Genomic DNA, 21,158 nt, shown 5'->3' on the forward strand with positions numbered 1-21,158 from the left:
AAAAGCCCGCTCATATAGGTTTTGCCGAGCGCCTCAAGGCTACACGGAAAGCCCTAGCATCTACAGCCAGGCCCTCAAAAGACAACTAGACCAAGTCCAGTTACCCGACGGGGTGGTGTTGGTACAATATGTCGATGACATCCTTTTGGCAGCCGACACCACCCCTCTAGCGGTTACCGCCACCATTCAACTCTTGCACTTCCTTGCGGAAAATGGCCACAAGGTCTCCAAGAAGAAGTTGCAATTCTGCCTACCCCAGGTCACTTACCTAGGCCACCTTTTGTCCAAAGATGGAAGAAAACTCACCCCTGATCGAATCCAAACCATTCTAGATACCCCTGTCCCTAAAACCCAGAAGCAGGTTCGCTCCCTATTAGGCCTCACCTCCTTCTGCCGACAATGGTTACCAAACTTCAGCCTCGTTGTAAAACCACTGCTTTCTCTGCTAAACAAAGACGTCCCTTTCCCACTCCCTTGGACTCCCGAGTGTCAAACTTCCTTCACAGAACTGCGAGATGCCCTTTGCTCAGCCCCTGTCCTGGGTACCCCTGATTACAAAAAGCCCTTCTCCCTTTACACTCACGAAAGGGAGGGGTGCGCTTTATCTGTCCTGACCCAGGCCATCGGCCCTAAGCAACGACCGTGCGCTTACTTCTCTGCCACTCTTGACCCTGTCGCCAGAGCCTTGCCTGCCTGCCTTCGAGCTGTAGCTGCTGCTGCAATCTCTATCCGACAGAGTGAGGGGATTGTACTCTCGAATTCCCTCACGGTACTGGTACCCCATGCAGTCGACACCCTCCTGAACCAAACCAAGACGCAACATCTGACGAGTGCACGACTGACTGGATACGAACTGACCTTGCTTGCCCCCCATATCACCCTGAAAAGATGCACCACACTGAACCCAGCAACTCTGTTACCCTTGCCAGAGAACGATCCCAATGTGCACCCCGTACATGACTGCGTGACTCTTACGGACGAACAGACCAGGAGTAGGGTCGATCTCAGAGACACGGCTTTCCCTGACCCCGACGGGGAGCTGTGGGTGGACGGTTCTTGCATCAAACTCCCCGATGGTACCACTTCCGCTGCCTATGCAGTCACCACGGCTCGAACTGTAGTAGAAACAGCCCGCATCGCCCAGCGATCTGCCCAGGCAGCGGAACTGATTGCTTTGACGCGAGCCTGCATCCTGGCAACAGGAACCACAGCGAACATTTACACCGACAGCCAGTATGCCTTCGGGGTGGTTCACCATTTTGGGCTCCTCTGGAGGGAGAGAGGATTCTTGACCTCACACGGCACACCCATTTTGCACGGGGATCTAGTCTCCGCCTTAATTGAAGCTGTCCTCCTCCCCAACAAACTTGCCGTTATCAAATGCCAGGCACACAAGAAAGTGACAGACATTATTGGACAGGGAAATGCACTAGCCGACATCACCGCCCGAACGACGGCTGAAAATAGAACGACAACACATATGTACGTGACCAGGTCACAAGCAGAAAACTGGACTGACGCCAAGGACACAATTAGAGACATACAAACGACTAGCACACAACACGAATTGACTGAATGGACACGGGTGGGATTGAAAGACGATGAAGGCTGCTGGCGGACAAAAGACACGAACAGATGGTTGCTACCTGATTCGTACTTGATTCCCATATTAACCATGGCACACTCCCCTGCCCACATAGGATCAGCCCCCATGATCGAACTTGTCTCCAGGGTTTGGCACAATGACAAGATCCCAGATTCCGCCAAACGCCTGGTCCAACAATGCTTAATATGCCTACAACACAACCCCGGGAAAGGAACTGTAGTACCCCGGGGGGGATTTGGGGTCCCAAACCACCCATTTGAAGTCCTGCAGATGGACTACATCCAGCTAGACAGATGCCAAGGCCTGAAATATGTGCTCGTCGTGGTGTGCGCATTTAGCAAGTGGGTGGAAGCATATCCAACCCGTGACAACACCGCTATGGCCACTGCAAAGGTTCTGTTAAAGGAGTTTTTCCCCCGTTATGGCCTCTGTCGTGTTTTATGGAGTGATAATGGCCCCCACTTTATAGCCAAAGTTATCCAGCTCATCCTAAATGGGCTGGGTATTAAACAGAAATTCCACGCAGTCTTCCACCCTCAATCTGCTGGGCTTGTCGAACGACACAATGCCACACTAAAGCTTAAACTGGCCAAAATAGTGGCTACGACGGGCCTGAAATGGCCAGACGCCCTCCCATTGGCATTGCTATCGATGCGCTCTACCCCCACCCGACATCACTTAACCCCTTACGAAGTTGTCTTCGGTCGACCCATGAGCGTCTGGTCTGCCCCGAAACCAACTTCCATTCATGACGTTCCGGATGTCCTAATGTCTGATTATCTGTACAAATTGACTGAAACTTTGTCTGTCCTTCATCAGCAGGTGCAGCAGGCCATCCCCGATGCTTCCAGGGGTCCGGGTCACGCCATCCAGCCGGGGGACTTCGTGCCGATCCGAAATTTTCAGCGATCAAAGAGTTTGGAACCCCGGTGGACGGGCCCCTGGCAAGTGCTGATCACCACTCGGACCGCACTTCGAGTGGAGGGGAAGAAACACTGGCTGCACGCTCATCACTGCAAAAAGGTCTCTCCAGCCCTGGCCACGACAGACACCGTCAACACCCAAGAAGAGCTCCTGAACCAGGACCGACCATCGTTGAACTGCTACCCTGACACTGAGACACTTGAACTTTCAAAACATCCTGACCCCACTGTGCCATCTCGAGAAGGGTATTTCCTGCGTCGAAAGGAGGGAGCTTCGGCTAAGTAGGCCACGGACTAGGTTAAAGGATCTCAGAACGGTGACCCAAACTACCAAGGGTTACCTGGAGAGAAGCTAAAACTAAGTCTGTGGTCCTGCCCACTACCGAGCACCTTGAAGACGAAGATGATGGAAGCGCCAGATAAGAAGATGATGGAAGCGCCAAATAAGAAGCCGACGGAGACAGCAGGAAATACCCACTACAGAAATCCGAGAATAGACAGACTCCATAGCTCAAAGACAATTGCACTCTTCATCGTAATCCTCCTCTGTTTTCTCCTCATGACTACGCTCTGGATTATGGAAGAACACGCACCTGCTCACGAAACATTCCTAACCACTGCTCAGCCTACCACCATGAAGGAACATTATCTAATTTCGCTCTCTCCTCAACTAAGAGAGAGGCGAAAGGAGTTTTGGAACAACTCTTTCGTGCAGCTACTTCACCAGCACAATCTTGCCACCAATACCACCAACTGCTGGATCTGTGGGTTGCTACCCCATGCCACTGGACATTCAATACCATTCATCCCTTCACCCTTCTCTGTCCACGGCTCCTGCCTTGCCTGGCTGATCCTCCTGCAAGAGAGCTATACGGGCAATGCCACCTCCAGCAGAACTGCAGCACATTCTTCTCATGGGGCCGGGCGAAACAAGACAAAGACACACTTCTGCCCGCTGACCCCCAGCGACTCGATCCAAATGGACATCCCGGCTAAAGAACGAATCGAAATGCAGGTGTTCAACAATCCAACCAGACCCACCTTCTCCTATCTGCGGAAACGAACGGCTGCCACTCTGACTGTGGCCCTGACGGTCATCAACGTCACAGGCCACATGTGTGTAGAAGGACTTGGGACACAGCTGGTGGGTCGCAGCGCTTGCCGCTTTACCAGAACTCTGGATTCCACGGATCCACCTTCCTTTGTGTCATCCCCAAACATGTATTTCATCTGCGGCACGAAGGCCTACACCTGGCTCCCCAAAGGCTGGGGGGGCACTTGCTACATCTCCTTCGTCCTTCCTCCAACTTATGTGGCCCCAGCGAATCACCACAGGCAAAAACGAGCCAAAGACGTTGAGCAAGCCGACTCAACAGGGGCGCAGTTCCTCGATGCTATGAAAGGACTCGTCCCCCTCTGGGGCCCGATGGCAAACAGCCGTGCCATCCGACATTTGGCTCAGGCAGTCGAGACAACCATGAACATCACAGCGGGCATCTTTGCCAACAACACTGCCGAACTCCAAGCGGTCCGTTTGGTGGCTCTTCAGAACCGCCTCGTTCTAGATGTGGTTCTGGCGGACCGTGGAGGAGCATGCCGCATTATTGGGTCCAGCTGTTGTACGTACATACCGGACAACTCACCCTCAGTGTACAAAGCCATCGAACATCTTCACAGACTCTCTTCGGAAGTACACCAAGAGCAAGAAGAATGGTCGCTTGGTGGTTGGTTCTGGGACACCGTCAAAAGCTGGGGCTGGAGACTGCTCACCATTATCATGATTCCCGTAGTTGTAATATGTGGCCTATGCTTAGGAATTCAATGTCTGCCACCTATGTGTTCTCTATGTGCGAGTTGCATTTTTCCCAAAACTGTGGACATTGGAAGCGAACATATGAGAGCATTGTATGATACCGAAGTTAGAAATTTGATGAAAATTGACATTGAGTAAAGCAAGGTGGCTAGATATGTTGAAAAGAGGGGACTGTTGAAAGTTGGACTGAGACCGTCAACATTATCGGCGCCCTCTTGCTCTCCTTAACCTTTTTGTGCGCGTAAAACGGCCGCCATTTTGAACACCATGGCTTCCCTGCTCCCGCCGAGAGCCAGCGCGCCTCTCTCCCACTCCTAGCTTCGCCGGCATCCCCCGCATACTGACAACCCCCCTGCCTGCACCTGCCGCGAATCATAAAACCCCTCTTCAGCGCTGCTCTGCGCCAGGCCCTCGTCCTGTTCCCAGCGCGACACCTCCCTTCTTCCCATTTATGATCCCCGGCCCTTTGATGCAAACCCCTTTTCCCCGTGTGCCCGTTTGTCTTCCTCGTTCCCGGGCCGACACCCAGCTCTGCCGATACTGTTCCTTGCCCCTCCCCGTGCAATAGAAAGTTTCCCCCCAGCAAGGGATCCCCGGGTTGATCAAAGCCCCCCGCCCTACGAGATCCGATCAAACCCCACACACTCCGTGAATCGGCGGAATATCCAGCTGCGCGATGATCATCACCTGTTGTGAACGGGGCGGGGACTCCCACTGTAACCTTGCGTGGGAACGGGCTGGGAAGGGGGGATTCGGAGGATGTCTTTCCGTACATCAAAGTATCGACGAGAATGTGTTACATGCAATAAAAAGATAAACTTGTGTATAAGAGGCCAGGCCTCAGGGATGCAGTTAGAGCACCTCAGAACGATACCTTCTGCCCGTTTTGTTGTGTTCTCCTCCGGAGAGAATAAAAACCTTGTTTCCTGCCTTCCAGTCTCCAGCGCCTGCCTCTTAAATAGTTTAACTTCTTTGTGGGTTCAAGAGGCGACACCGCCGGGCAAATACTTAAGGATCTTATATTCTGGTTGGTAGTGCCCCCCAATTATTTTCTACAGGAGGCTAATAATACTTCTCAGCAGGAACCTCTAAAACGAAGACATTCGGGAATGGATCGCGGATTGGAATGTTTGCAGCACTATTTTTGGCTAGACATGCCTGCTAATAGACAGAAATAGTCATCTTATTTTTTTTTTTTTTTAAAGCCAAAGACACGTACACATTGGCAACCCCCCCAGGCCATGTGCAGAATACCTCTAGTAATGGTGAACCGGAGTGGCTCCAGGGTGCCCCTGTGGCACTGCACAAAACAATCCTTATTGCATGCACCCCCTCATTCATGTCCCTTCTCACGCAGGACCCTGCCTTAAATAATCCTATAACGTATGATTCTCGAATCCAGATTCATCCACATACCAGGCCTTCCTGTTAATTCACAGACCATCCACGTTCAGCGATTCCAGCGCCATTAAATACCACGGGTTACTAACTAGCCGCCCTCGGCCATTAACCAGCTCCGTTGTCATTAAAACGCACTAAGCTGAGCACTCGGCACTGGTCGCCGCCGCCGGCCCTGGAGGAGTGTCACTGGGCTCGGGGTTGCCACATTAGACATCGGGACAATAAAACCAGAATTTGTCTGCAAACAATATTTAAAACGTAGTTTCCCTTCTCCAACTCTACCAAGTTTAAGTCACCTTGGTGTCTTGGTGCCGGCGGGGAAAGGAGCAGGGGGCGGGAGGGGGCGGGATAGAAAAGAAAATAGAAAAGGTCAAATTTTTTAGATTCATATTCTTTTTCAGGCTGAAATAGGGAAGGGGCAGTTTGAAGCAAAGAGCATCTTTCCTACTGCAAAAGCGAAGATGAGCAAAATCACAGGTTTTGTTCTGCTGCTCCCCCGCCCCTCTTGCTTCGCCCGGGTGATTTCCAGGCTAGCACATTCTCCAGATGAGAGCCAATATCTACGTTTGCTGGATGACGTCGGACATAGGAGAAGGAACAAAGTGGATGAGTAAAGAGATAAGGATGGAAAGAGTGAAGTATTAGAGTGACTGTAAAGAGGGAGGCGATGAAGGAAGAAAAGGAGGGATATGAACAATTAAAAGATAGGAAAATATGAAAGCAAGGAAATACAAGGATGGGGAGGATAGAATGGTGAAAAAAGAGGGAATAAGAAGGAAGAAAGAAGGTTTACTACAACGTACAACAGCAAAATAAAAAAAATTGAGAGAAAGAACAAACCAGCGCGAACCTCTCCGGGGCGCAGAGCAGCAGCAGGGCCCAGCAGAGCAGGGCGGCAGGGGCTCGCAGAGGTGTCTCCTGGGGCAGCCGCCCAGGTCCACCATGGTGCATTTCACTTATAGGCCCACGTGCCCACTCAATGACTACTACCAGTAGCGAGCGGGCTGCCTGACCCTTTCCATCCCAGAAGCAAGTGATTGTAAAAGTACTCACGATGAGATGGGCACCGCCGAGGCCAGACCAGCGACCGCCACGAGGCACAGGAGGGCGAGCATCTTCATAGCGAGGGTGACAGAGTGGAGTCCACGGAGGCCGCGGAGCCGGGCAATATCTGCTGAGACCGGGGGCGGGGCTAAAGGGCACAAAAGCAGAGGGAGGGTCACAAGCCACTGACCCTCCCATGCCAGCTCCAGCCAGCCTGGCAGAACCTGTTTGGACAGGGGGGGGGGGTAGACAGGGGGAGAAGGACGAGGAGAGAAAATAGGATGTGAAGGAGATGAAAGGATGTGAAGGCGGAAGGAAAGAAATGGCAAGAATAACGGAAGCAAAGAGGGGAGAGGAAAAGAATAAAGAGGAGAAACGAGAGGGGGGAGTGTAGAGGAGGGGGATGTGAAAAAGAGGACTGTGACGACCTCATACAAAGGGCGGACATAGGCGGTGGGCTGCGAGCACTTCTCCGGTCTCCCTCTTCAGCATGGGAGACCGGCAACGTCCTCCGCTTCTCCCGGGGCTCCCTCCAGGCAGGCCACGGGAGCCCCTCGTGGGCCGCCATACTTCTTCTGCTGCCGTCTTCCTTCTTCCCCCGGGCTGCAGGGGGCGGGCACTTCCGGCCGGCCGCGCTAGGATTGGCCGGCCGGCTAGTCACTTCCGGGTCACCGCGGGCAGCGCGGCGGCCCGTCTCTAGCTCAGGCAGGCGGGCGGCAAAGTTTCCCGCAGCTCACGGGAGCCTGGCAGAGCGCCCGCCATGGTAGTGCTGGTGGCCGAGGCTGCTGCAGGGCCCCGCTGCGGCGGGACGGTCGGAGGCGGCGGGACGCAGGAAGAGGTGCCCTGACATGCAGCCTAGGACTCGTGGAAGGGGTGCCGTCAATGCTAGAACAGATTCGGGGGTGTTCCCGAGAACAGGCTGACGTCACCAAATTGGAAAAATTCTCGGGAACGCCCCCGAATCTGGTCCGGCATTGACGGACAGAGCCCTCTCCCAATGGCTAGCCTCCATTTATGGAGCTAGCCAATGGGAGGAGGGGGCGGATACCCGACCCCACATACAGATATCAGAGATATCATTAGATTTTGCTAGCGCATGCGTACTTCGTACGCATTGCGTAGGCAAAACCTAAAAATGACCCCGTGCTGGGCAAAAAAGTCACCAAGAGACCACAAATTACTTTCAGAAAAGTTAGATCCTTTTGAGAATCCCTGGTGAGCAATGTGCTAAAAAAGCCACAACCGAAAACAACTTGGTTGAACAAGAAGGATACATTTGTAAAATGCTCTAGATGAAAAGCATGTACTCATGGAATCAATTGTAATAAGTATAAGGTAGGCCTATCAAATAAGATAGAGAAGATCAGAGGCAAATATACTTGCAAAACGGACTTTGCTGTCTACGTTCTGCAGTGCCCTTGTGGCCTGCGGTACGTAGGCAGCACTATCCTTGAAGTGCACAAGCGCATCTTACAACATTTAAGAACAATAAAGAATGTAGACAGATCATATCCGGTAGCGAGGCACTTTGAGCGAGTACATAATAAGGACACTAAAGGTCTCACCTACTATGTGATTGACTCAGTGTTGGTGAACATAAGAGGTGGTAACCGTCTGAAAAAACTAAGGAAGCTTGAATCTCGCTATATTATCAAATTAGATTCTAAGCAACCAGGGGGTTTGAATGAGGGAGAAGAATTACACACACATTTATGAAATTAGAATGACTTGTAGAAACTGCCAATGAAATATTATATAGCAAGGTATTTACATGGAATTTTTTGGAACAGGCTAATGATCTGATAAATGAGGTTGCATTACGTTTGCAGTATGTTTTGCCCACTTGAGCGGTATAACAGTATTGATAAGTTGTAGTGTTGCAATGTGGTAATAAGCATAATTTTTTAACCTAAAATAGCACTGTTTCCCATTTTAATAAGTGATAGATGCCCCCAAAACATTTGAGAAAGGGGCGTAGCTTGCTCACATGAGCTATATTCTAGATGCGAGAATAACACGCATGATGGATTGCCATTAAAGTTTGATGGAGATTATGCTCACTTGAGCTGTACTCAGGGGGAGATGCAAGCGCAGCTTTAATTAATTGGCTTGTAATGAACTGCTTTGCAATGCGACTTTAACAATTATGTGTGGTTTTATAACTACATATTAGCACTATGTTGTTGCCAATATTTATTAACATGTTAATTATGAAATGTAATGTTATCCTCCTTAATGTCAATACAAACTACAAGTCTGTTCTTTATGTCTATTGACATGTAGTTCTAAGCTTACGCTATTGAATGTTTTAAATTGGCCGCTCTTTGTAAACTCATTTGTCCAGTGAGCAAGACTGCTTGGCAGTCGAAACGCATTTGGCAGCGGCGGAATAAAAGATTAATTATCGTACACAGCATCGTAATTTTTGGGATTTATATATATTTATTTATATGTATACATATATATATATATAAATATATATATATATATATATATATATATATATATATATATATATATATATATATATATAACCTACTGGCGGTTGCCAGTAGGTAGTTATAGTTAGGACCTAGTTTCCATAGGAAATCCGCAACATTCTATTTGGAATAACTTTGGCGCCGGTTGACGGATCTCGCGAAATTCTCAAAGAAGATGAGGCGCTCTGCTCCGCTCCTTCCCTGAAAGTTTGGGGGTGATTCGTCACGCGGGGGCCGAGAAAAAAAAGGGGTCCCAAAACGTGTTTTCCCCATGCAATTTTCCATAGGGACCTTTAGACACAGCTACAGCCCGAACTGCTGAACGGAATTACACCAAATTTGGCAAAAATGTAGAGTTTCGTTCGCAGATTATGCTTTTTGTTAAATGGTGTAAATCCGTTCAGTAGTTCCTGAGAAAATCAAAAGTAAAATCATAGATATATCTATAGACGAAGTACAGTACGTGTACCCTCCCGAGCACGACCTTTATGCTAATTGGCTGTCAACACTCCAAACCAGGAAGTGTTGGCAGCCATCTTGTCCCTCGGTAGAACCGAGGCACAAGAAAGCAGTGAAAGAAACTGCGCAAAACACGCAAATGGGGCAGGGTAGAAACACCCTGACCCCCTAGGCCTGCTTAGGGGGTCCCACAAGGACGCCCAAGGCCCCAAAAAAATAAAAATATATTTTTTAAATCACGGGATACGCGTACGGTACGCGTATCCCACGAAAAAAAACAACCCAAAGTCTGATTTTTTTTTTATTAGCCCCCGGGCGGGCCAAATCCCGGGGGCAATATAATTCATTATAATGTGAGCCCCGGCGACCTCCACTCCCCGGGGCTTGAATGTTATGTATGCGGGGGGGCTCACGGCCCCCCCGCAGCCCCAGGGACCGCCACCTCCTGAGCTTCTTTTTTTTCAATAATAATGGGGGGCCCAGAGGGGCCCCCCAGCCCCGTGGACCGCCACCCCCCATGGCTTTTATATTATGTATGTAGGGAGCTCATGGCCCCCCGCAGCCCCGGGGATTGCCACCCCCGGGGCTTCTTTTTTTAAATAAAAGAAACCTGTGTGGGGGGGCTCAAGCCCCCCACATGCCCCGGGGACCGCCACCTCCCCGGGGCACTACATTTTGAGCCCTGAGGACCACCACCCCGGGGTTTTTAACTGTTGGCCACGCGCCCCGCTCCTGGAGCCTGTGATGGTCCTGGGGCCCGCCACCCCCCAGGGCCAGCTCCTGCAGTGTCCTGGGGTGCCTACCCCCGGGACACTGTAGTTTGCTTTGGTAGGGTGGGAGCCTCGCGGCACCCGCCCAACCATAGCAAACTGCTTTGGTTTTTGCAAGAGAGAGCAGGAAACCTGCTCTCTCTTTCAAAAACCAAAGCTGATTGCTTTTCTGCATGGGGAGCAACATGTTAGGCGGTACCTCAGGCTGGGGGGCTATGAGCCCCCCTCGCAAATATGTAATGAAAGCCCGGGGGTGGCAGTCCACGGAGCTGGGGGGGCCCTTTGGGCCCCCATTATAATAAAAACATTGCCCCCAGGATTTGGCCAGACACGCACACAGAGAGAGCCACACACACACACATACGCACAGAGCTACACACACACACACAGAGCCACACACACACACACCGCGAGCCACACACACACACAGCGAGCCACACACACACACAGTGAGCCACACACACACACAGCGAGCCACACAAACACACAGCGAGCCACACACAGTGAGCCACACACACACACACAGCAAGCCACACACACACAGAGAGACACACACACACAACAAAACGATCACAAGCACGGGACAGAGGCAAGAAAAAACGATCATAAGCAGGGGACAGAGGCAAGAAAAGACGATCACAAGCAGGGGACAGAGGCAAGAAAAGCGATCACAAGCAGGGGACAGAGGCAAGAAAAAACGATCACAAGCAGGAAACAGAGGCAAGAAAAAACGATCACAAGCAGGGGACAGAGGCAAGAAAATCGAGCACAAGCAGGGAACAGAGGCAAGACAAAACAAGAAGCAAAACTGTAAGTACCACAATGCAAAGGGGTAGAACAGGACAGATATTCCGATCCAACATGAGGAATAAGCGGGGATCTCGGGAAAGGAAAAAGTGTACAAAACAAGTAAAAATCCCTATGCGACTACAAAAAAATAAAACACAGCAAAAGATACAGTGTGATAACATTGCAGCTCTCAGACTACACACGCAAACAAAGGTTACAAAAGTGCCACAGCATGTAAACTTGTAATAGCCCACCCCCCACCACCACCAGCCAACCCATGCCGCGTGCAAGACGTGTGTGGAGACAAACGCATATGTAAACATGCAGCCACGCTGCAAGAGAACCCTATTAACAAAGGGGAGAGTGCCCCACACCCGCTCCTCGGATGTTACTCACCAGGGATGGAAGTCATCAGCAGACATGAAGATGTGTGCTCTGTGCTGCTGCTGCTGCCCGCTCTCCATGACAACGGGGGTTTAAAAGCCACTTCTCCAAGAGGAAGCAGGCATACACGAGCCCGCCTGCAGCCCCGTGCGGATGGTGTGTGTGCGCACAGGGAGGGCTGGGCTTCCAGCCTGCCCCGGGGCAGAGGGGTAGCACCGCCGTCCCAGGGTCGCCTGGGCAAACAAAACCTGCTTGAAATGGGTTGCCACGCAGCACGGCGCAGAGCTCACTGCTGCAGTAGTGCACATGTGCAAGGTAGAAAACCAAACCTCTGCTGGAAAAAAAACTTTATTTTATTTATTTATGAAACTGGAGAAGGCGGGATTAAAAGGAGGGGTGCGTCTAGTGGGTGCAGACGGATGAGTAATAGACCAAAGCAGAAATGTAGGGAGGAATGTAGGCGGCACGCTTAAAACAAGGGGGTGATATGGGGGTAGATCTGTTAGCGGGAATAAAAAGGGAGTACTTCGAGAAAGGAGCCGATGCATCCCATTAGGTTGTGCGGTGATGACCTTCTTGATGGTGGCTGGCTCGTGGAGGGGTGCCGTGGGTCTCAGATGCAAGCAGAGGCAAAACAAAGGCAAAAGCAAAGACACAATGTTGCATCGTGGGAGGTCCGGTCAGCAGATCTCGCACACAGAAAAAGATCGCCATCAACGGCCTGATCTCACCGAGGGAGCTAAGAGCCAAACAGAGTAGGCAAGAGCCAAAAGCCAAAACGGGGGCGCCTTCGGCAGCCGGATCATGGAGGTGGGCAGGGGAGTGAAATAGGCAGTAGAGCCAATGCCATCTTAAAGACAGATACAGCAGTAGAGCTGCTGCATCGCTGGAGGCTGGGGTCGCAGCCCCCACCCTATGCACATAGGTCGGAGCAAATATCTGACGCAATTGACTCCAGGGCAGCAGAAATCAGCTGGGAGTTAACGAACGCAAGCCAAAGCGCCATTCCCCCACGGCTCAACTCGGGGCAGTAAGTGCCGGATGTAGGTTCACCATGCAGCAGCCGCAACGGGACGGCTGAATGTGATCTGATGTCCGTCGATCAAAGGACGATACAGCCGTGGCTTAGGGCTGTGTGAAGGGAGAGGCAGTCCGGCACCAGAATCCTCTCCAAAGAACCGCTGCGAGGGTCGAGAAGGCAAAGAGCAAAGAGGTAGGCCGCAGATTAAAGCCTCCTTGGTTCTACCAGGTGCGGGGGTCTCAGAGCTCCATGATGTCGAAGGGAGAGATCACTGGCAGCGGCATGGGCTATTTTTTTTAAAGCTTATATGGCAATGGGAAAGCCATAATCTCCTTCCCGAGCACCCCAGTGCAGGTAATACAGTCTCTCTGGCATAGTCTCCAAACGGGAGATTAGTAGGTGAAAGGGGGGTGCAGGAGCACCGAGCCAGCCACAGTGTAAGAGACAGTCAGTGCCCCCTCCCTTCACCTACAATCCATGTCAAGCAATCACCGGTATGGCCTGGTGATCAGCATATAGCAGTCAGCTAATGTTGCAGTCCAGATGTGGGCACCCTAGTCTCCCACACTCCCGGAGGTGGAATGAGGGTGTAATCGCACGATCACCCCTTTTGAGGCCCCAGCTGCAACCAGGTAGCGCGCCGCACCGCGATTTCCTGCTCCACATGCAGCCCTCGGAGATGCGTCTTCATCCGAGTTCCAACTCGTTATATGCGTTGAAGGCAGTGGATAGGTCGAGTCTCCCAGCGGCGTCCCTCTACAGCCGCAGTCTAGGATCACCACTCGCCGGGTAGCATCATTGAGATCTTCCGATTCCTGCAATTCCTCTCGCTGCCATTTTGGCATCAGGCAGCGAGCTTTCAGTCTGTCCCCACAAGCCGCTTCCAGGCCGTTACTTCTGCCGCCAACTAGTCCATCGGGCTCCAGGGTGCTTCCGACAGCTGAAACTGCCATCCCGAAGCGGCCAGGTCTGCTGGTTCAAGACGGCACAGCGGAGCTTCGCAAGTAAGCTACTGCCCGGGCGCCATCTTGGGAGTAACCTTTCACTACATAACACAACTTCACAACTTCACCATTTCGGCATCAGGAAGCGAGCTTTCAGTCTATCCCCACACGCCGCTCCCAGTGTCCCGGCGGTGTCCCTCTAGAGCCGCAGTGTGTGATCACCACTCGCCGAGTAGCATCATTACTATCTTCCGATTCCTGCAACGCCTCTCGCTGCCATTTTGGCATCAGGCAGCGAGCTTTCTTTCACTGTCCCCCAAGCCGCTCCCGTTGGCGGGAATAAAAAGGGAGTAAGTCGATAAAGGAATTTTAGGGGCTGTCGAGTGAAGCAAATCCTACCTCAAGCGCAGTGAAAGCAAATTGCGCAACAAATTGCGTGGCTAAATAATTAAATAAAGAAGCCATGGAAGGCTTAACAAGCGCCACCATGTTTCTCCGAGGCCAAGCAGAAATGCCTCGGAGAAACGCCCCATCATTTTCGGATTCGGGGCGTGTTTTTCTTTCTCTCCTCTTCCCATTGGCTGGAATGTAAAATTCCAGCCAATGGGAAGAGGAGAGAAAGAAACTAAAAAACACACCCCCGAATCCCAAAAAGACGGGGCTTAAATGGACAGACGTCCCTCTCCTCCAATGACTGGCCTCCGTTTAGGAAGCCAGCCAATGGAGAAGAGGGGTGGGTTCAAGCCCCACACTGAAAAACATAAGATCTCGCCGGCAGGACTGCGCAAGCGCAGCCTACGCAGGCCAATACCTAAAAAGGGATCTTTCTGAACCAAGAGCTACCTTTTGGCCAAATTTGGTGTAATTCCGTTCAGCAGTTCAGTCTGTTGCCTTGTCTAAAGTTTCCTACGGGAAATTGCATGGGGAAAACACGTTTTGGGACCCCCCTTTTTTCTCAGCCCCCCTTGCCAAATCACCCTGAAACTATTAAGATAGGAGCGGACCGGAGCGCCCCACGAGTTTTGAAAATTTCGTGAAGATTAGTCAACTGGCGTCAAAGTTATTGGGAATAGAATGTTGCGAATTTCCTATGGAAAATAGGTCCTAAATATAACTACCTACTGGCGATATATACCTACCACTTGAAATGCCTCTGCTTCTCTTGTCACAAAGACCTGAGCTGAGCGGGAAATTCAATAAAAGAAATCAACAGTAAATTTTAAGTCCTTTTAATATAAAACATAAAATATACGTGAGCTTCGTGCAGTTGGGAGCACATGTTAATTGGCCAACGCTAGGGCAGTAAAATTCCATTGAAGTCGTCCTCCCTTCCTGTCTTCTCTGAGCTGTATTTATGTTAATTTGAAAGGACTATACTTCCCATTACAATAGCACTTTAGGCTCGTGACAAAACAGCCATGATTTGCCAAAGTAAATACATCAGTGACAAAATGAAAGGCTAATTACAGTCCTTGCATGTGGAGTTTCCTGGTTGTTTTGTGCGGTTCTTTTGACTTTACATTTGATGCTCAGACTGACAAACACTGCATTTTCCCGCCTGATATTTTCACTGAGACTTCCACTTATTCCTCCTTTATGTGGTTCTCTTTAGCACAATATGGGAAGGTGTAACTATTGGGTGTCTTCAGCAATGTGGGCGGGGCAGGAAGAGTCTGTCGGTGACAATGTTTCTTTGTGTTACTCAGGTGGCCGGGACAATAGGCGAGGTGAGCCTGTCTCAACCTTGTTATAAGAACAAGGGGCGCATGAAATTACATTTGTTAGTTGGAAACTGGAAAACATAAGCAATTTCTTTTGAGAACAATCAGTATTTGCTCTCCTTCAAGGCAAAATGAGAGGCCGTATTTACTTATTATGTGTTTATTTATATTTAAAGCAGCATTTAAAGCAGCATAAAGAGACTGAAGGTCGTTTTTGTACATGAATATATGAATGTTAGTGTGCATGTTTAGCGCAAACCGAACAGAGGAGCAATGAATCGGGCGAGTGCTTAATTTGTGCCGGTGGTTGCAGGGGTGGGCACCAGTACTCATTTTGTAGGGACTGAGACTTATTTTTCATCATCAGGGTTTGGCCCAGAGCTAGACAGAAAGGGAGAGGAGGGAGAGTGAATGAGAAAGAGAAAGATAAGAAAACTGACAAATGGAGAACGCAGGCATGCACAAGAACCTGCAAGAGTTAGATAAGGAGAGAGGAGGTTTTGGATGGTGGAAGAAAGAGGCATGAGGTGGAATTAAGACTAGGCAGCCTTAGTATTCAGCAACCATGGCGTTCAACGCAGCTGATGGTGGGCTCCTAATTAACATTCTGGGCCATTGCACTTAGTTTTTTGAGTGGGGCATAACAAATGTACAAAATCAAAGGCAGGGCTAAAACGTGTCCAGTCTTGCATTAATGGAGTAGGAAATGGACCGTCCAGGTAAGACCACTGGTATTGATCTACCCCAAAAGTGTGTGCATCTTCCGTTTTCCTCTTTGAGCCTCAGATTCTCATGACTGGACATGGGAGTGAGAGAGCAAGGACTTGCGCAGTAATGACTGCCCATGCCTATGCTGCCATTGGAGCCGCCGCACACGCACTTGGCATGTTGGTGGTGGGTTGCGCTGTCACTCTTAGACACATGCGTGCGACTGGTGCACTCTCACTGCGGGTAAGCCTGGTGTAGTATGTCCCTTTGGCTCTGTCTTCTTGGAACCTAGTGGCAATGTCCTGCAGCGGTAAGGAAGCTAGGCCGTTACAGGCTGCAGAGTGCAGGCACCTGTGACAGAATGCAGGCTGATCAGAAACCTAGCAGCTCAGCCAGCACAAGCAGCACTCCGCCTGCACACACGGGCCCCAGTGTGCAGTTTGTAGAGTTGTGATTGAGCCGCGCCGTCACTCACTGCCGTCTCTACCCAGCCTGCTCATTGACTGTGTGCTAACCAACCTCAGTGTGCAATGCAGTGCACAGTACCTCATCAGGCAGCCTATCAGCTTTCAGTTCGGTCTGGACTGTTCCAATGAGGCACAGGGTCAAGACTGATTTGCATATGGCTGGGTCCAAACTGGGGTGTCGTAGTGGGCAAAAGAACGATGGATTTAACCCAGATCTCTTGACTGGGGGAGAATGTTTGAATCATTCAGCATTCTGTCCATCATTTGTTGCAGTTACACTTTTCAGCTTTCAGGAGCAGGAAGTAAGAGGACAGAGCAAAGCTAGGAGTGATGGGAAGAGGTACTTTATGGCTTAGATCCTTGCCTGGTGGTACTGAATGGTCTGGGCACCTTCGGTCCTATCATCTTCAACAACAGGTATGTTTGTTAGAAAACCAGTTTAAGAACAGTGCCCAATACACCGGGCATTGTTCAGGTACTAAACACAGCAGAGATAAGCAATGTAATTTGGCATCAACATGCTCACAGCACCTGTGTCCAACGAAACACAGCATACACTACCCTAAACTTGAACCGTTTAAGACAGAACTCTGAACATACTTCCAGTAGAGCCCAACTATGCTTCTTACTTGCTATGAAGCCCATAAAATTAATTTGAGTTTTATCTGAACGCATGTGCAGAAAATATGCAAATTATTATGTTATGCTTCATGTTTAACAGGGTATTAGTCTTAGCTGGTGCCCTGCTCTGATTTTTTGTACATTCTCAAATTCTTACCACATTCACTTGAGCAAGCAATAGTGGGTATTCCAGGTGATTTATCAAGGTTTAGTGGTACATGAGCCTCTCTTATAGATTATCCTACCAGTTTAACTAGGTTTTTCAATCCATGTTTTGGTTGTAGGTGCTTGGATAGCGTGCAAAAGTGATCACTTCTGTCAAGGCTGTGAGAAGCTGTGCTGCTATATAATGTCCACTTATGTAAGTGGGCACCTTGTACCAGTTCAGAAAACCCTTATGGTGATTTAAGAGGTCTTAGACAACCTTAGAAAGCTCTCTGAGTGGTAGCTGTGGAGAGCAGCCTTCAGGCTTAGTCCAGGAGGAGTGTAAAGCACCTTGTTTTACCAGAATGTAATCTTATAGTATAGATTAAGTGAAAAAGAACCACACCAAGTATTAATAAAAATATGTATTTATTATATAATACACTCTAATACGTTGAAGTATCTACCACATGGAGATAAACACAATGCACACAATACCTTAGCAAAAAATACTGCAAATAGAACGAAATACACAGAGGGCTTCGGGTGGGGGTGCAAACCATAAATTAAGAAACTGGTATAAGAACCACGACTCCAGTCAGGACAATTATGAGAGGGCGTATAATTGCTGGTACCACCCAAGGTAATTAGATAGAGACCCTTTGGAGAGCGTGTGCAGTGTGTCAACATGAATGCGTGCTTCGTACAAGTTTATGTTCAAGTCGCGATTGGATTGTTAAAGATTAAGGACCCTTCCCAGTGGACCCTGGAGGAACCCCTTGGAAGACAGAAGGTTGGAGAGCCACCCCACTCGCGTATACCCCAGTACCCACGTGACCTACACCAGGTAAGCCGGGTGCATTGGTGTGAAGCGGTGTCAGAAACGGCCGTCAAACCCAATGGAGGACTTCAGAAAAGTGCCACTGTGGAAGAGGGAAGGAGTGTCTGTTGGAATTCAAGGATGGATTCTAGATGAGAGGTACCTGCAGGCAGAGGGGACATAGTCTATGTCACTCTGGGGTGACCAGGAGACTTGGAAGACGAATGCTCTCCGATGTCGGGTGTTGCAGGATGGATGACGAGGTCCTTGACTCTGCAGCTGTGAGGACAAGGTGACACTGAGGAGGACCAGGAGCTGTGCACTGGCTGTCCCACAAAGGATGTGGAATGCTGATGGGTCGGTGTCCGGCAGGAGCACCAACAAGCCTTGGCAAATGCAACCAACACAGAAAGTGAAGAAGGAGCAACTTTGGGACCAGCAAGGTCCAGGGGACTCACCACACGCAGGGGAGTCAGGCCCCAAGCCATCAGGGGAGCCCAAAAGAAACAAGTGTGACCCTCAAGTGGACCCATAGGCCGAAGGCACTGGAGTCGCGAGAGAACCTCAAGCAGCTCACCATAAGATGCAGGCCATGATGCACATGATGTGGTGTGAGTGAAGATTCTGGTCACTGAAAATGCTCGAGGTTGGGGCTACTTGGAGCCTGAAGATATTCTTGGAAGGAAGCCAAGAAGCCTCTGCATCTGCAAGTTGACGCGGTGCACAGGAGTTCAGTTATTTCAACCCCCACGAGGGATACTGGCCTCAAACTTGGTGAGAGGGCAGGGTAGGCCTCGGGTGCTTTGGAAACCCACTACCTGTGTTGTACAACCTTACGGAGTCTGGAGGAACTCAGGATCAGCAGACCGGTCTATGTGGTTTCTGTGCCTGCAAATGCAGGGGAGTGACTCTTTCACTCCAAGGGAGATTTCTTCAGGTGTCTTTGATGCTTCACAGGCCTTGGAAGGTTCCTATATGATGCACAGGCACATCTGATGCAGCAGACTGGAGGGGAGCCAAAGTCAGACCCAAACGAAGTCCAGCGAAGACTAGAGTGCCTAGACAGTAGAAGTAGAAGTGGTGTCTGATCTGAATCTTATCTCTCGAAGAATCTAGGGACCTACACCCAGGTAAGCCCTTAAGTACCCTAGGGAAAGGGTTGGGAATATTCAGGACACCCTCCCAGGGCAGGGTCTGCACAGGGGGGAGGTTACTCCCATGTCCTTTCTCCAGTTTCGCGCCAGAGCGGGAGCCAACGGCTCCCAGAACTGGTTTGAACTGGACTATGCACAGGGACACCAAATGTGCCCCTTATGCAAACTTTCTGGCACTGGCAAGCGCACCCACTCGGTCCTTATACACTAAATCCTGTCTGGGAGGTGGTCACACTTCCCTGTGACAGGATGTCTATTGTTCCAAATTCCTCTGCTCGTGTCAGGATTTGGTTCGATCTGCGCCTGCCTAACTTAATAAAATACACTTCCCATGATGCCTTGCAGGAGGAGGTACTTTAAGGGGAAGTCGCGCTGAAACTAATGCACGTAATTCCGATTCTGTTTCCATGTTGCTGACGCGTTCGGTCAGCGTTCCTTGCTGGTTCCGTGTGTTCAGACTTCTTGGCTGGAGAGCTGAAGGAAGTTCCTATTCATGGAGATTTGGAGTCCGGCTAGGACAGGCATTCGTGCGGAACGCAGTGAGTATCCTGGCCACGCGCTACCATGCTTCAAACTGTGTTTCCTTCCCCCCACCCTTTCCTGGAGTGAGGATAGCGGAGCGTCGTGGTGTCTTCCAACCACACGTTACCGTTTATTACGGAGTAGGTGTTCTGTATCGAGTGGCCTTGAGAAGCGGAGCACGGTGGTGAGTGCCAACCACGCGTTACCGTATTCTCAATTCATATACATCGCAAAGAGGTAATATGCGGAGCGCGGTGGTGTCATTCAAACCATGTGCTACCGTATAAACAAAGTCTTGTGCCTTGGGAACTATGAGAAGCGAAGCGCGGTGGTGAGGGCTAACCATGCGTTACCGTATTTTCAGCCATACTAAGCGCTACTGGATTGTTCTCTGGAGTGAACAATTACCTGACTTTTCATTGCCCAAGTTATCATATACGGAGCAGTGCGGTGAGGATAACCACATGCTGTTGTGTTTTTCCTGGATGTGCCTATTGGATCTATAACAAGAGCGGAGGTTTAGAGCTTCCTTATTTTTGCTTGCTCCATTTTAAGGCTCTTTTGTTCTTATGTTGTGACATTGGAAAACTATTCTCTATGAGGGTTCATACCAGATTATTCAGGGAGGTTCCCTTATTGGAGTGATGATCATGGATGTCTTTTCATGAAAGTTATACTATTAATTATGGTATGTGAATATGTGGCGAACCAGTTGTGTGTGATAGAACTCACAGAAAGGTTGACCTTGCGATTACATGTGCCTTTTCATATGATTGCAGATTTGTCACGGGAGAAGGACGGTGTTGGATACTCTAGTGCTTTACGAGGTTTAAATAACACACAACAGGTATTGCTGACTATAGTGAGATCATCTGAGAGTAGCCATTTAATTCCTGCTTTGTTTATAACCTTGTATTTGTGTTGTTTCAGGTCCTTTTCCCTGCTGTCCCCCTCCCTTTCCTTTCCCTCGCTTGATGATTCGAACACCCTGTATTTACATTTCGGGTGTTGGTGACATCAGGAGGTGGACCCCTATTAGCAACAACTGGATCCTGTGGAGCAAACCTGACAGCTCGAGCTTGGCTCAGCAGCAGGAGGGTAGAACTGTGCCTCTGGTCGGAAGCAAGCCTTTTGTGCTGTCTAGGTCTAGAAGGTTGGCACCTGGAACACTGAGATCCTAACGGATTGTTTCTTCCAGTGCTTGAAATCACACCTCCCACACTGTTTATGGTGTGAGGGTATGATTCCAACATGTATGATACCAAACATGATAGGATTTGTTGCAGCTGTTTTCAAGATGGTCATCGCGTAGTTACGCGGTGCCCCTCTATATAGTATATGGCTGCTTCACTGACAACACGGGAGAA

Source organism: Lissotriton helveticus, chromosome 9 (genome assembly GCF_964261635.1).
Source record: "Lissotriton helveticus chromosome 9, aLisHel1.1, whole genome shotgun sequence".
Classification (NCBI taxonomy): domain Eukaryota; kingdom Metazoa; phylum Chordata; class Amphibia; order Caudata; family Salamandridae; genus Lissotriton; species Lissotriton helveticus.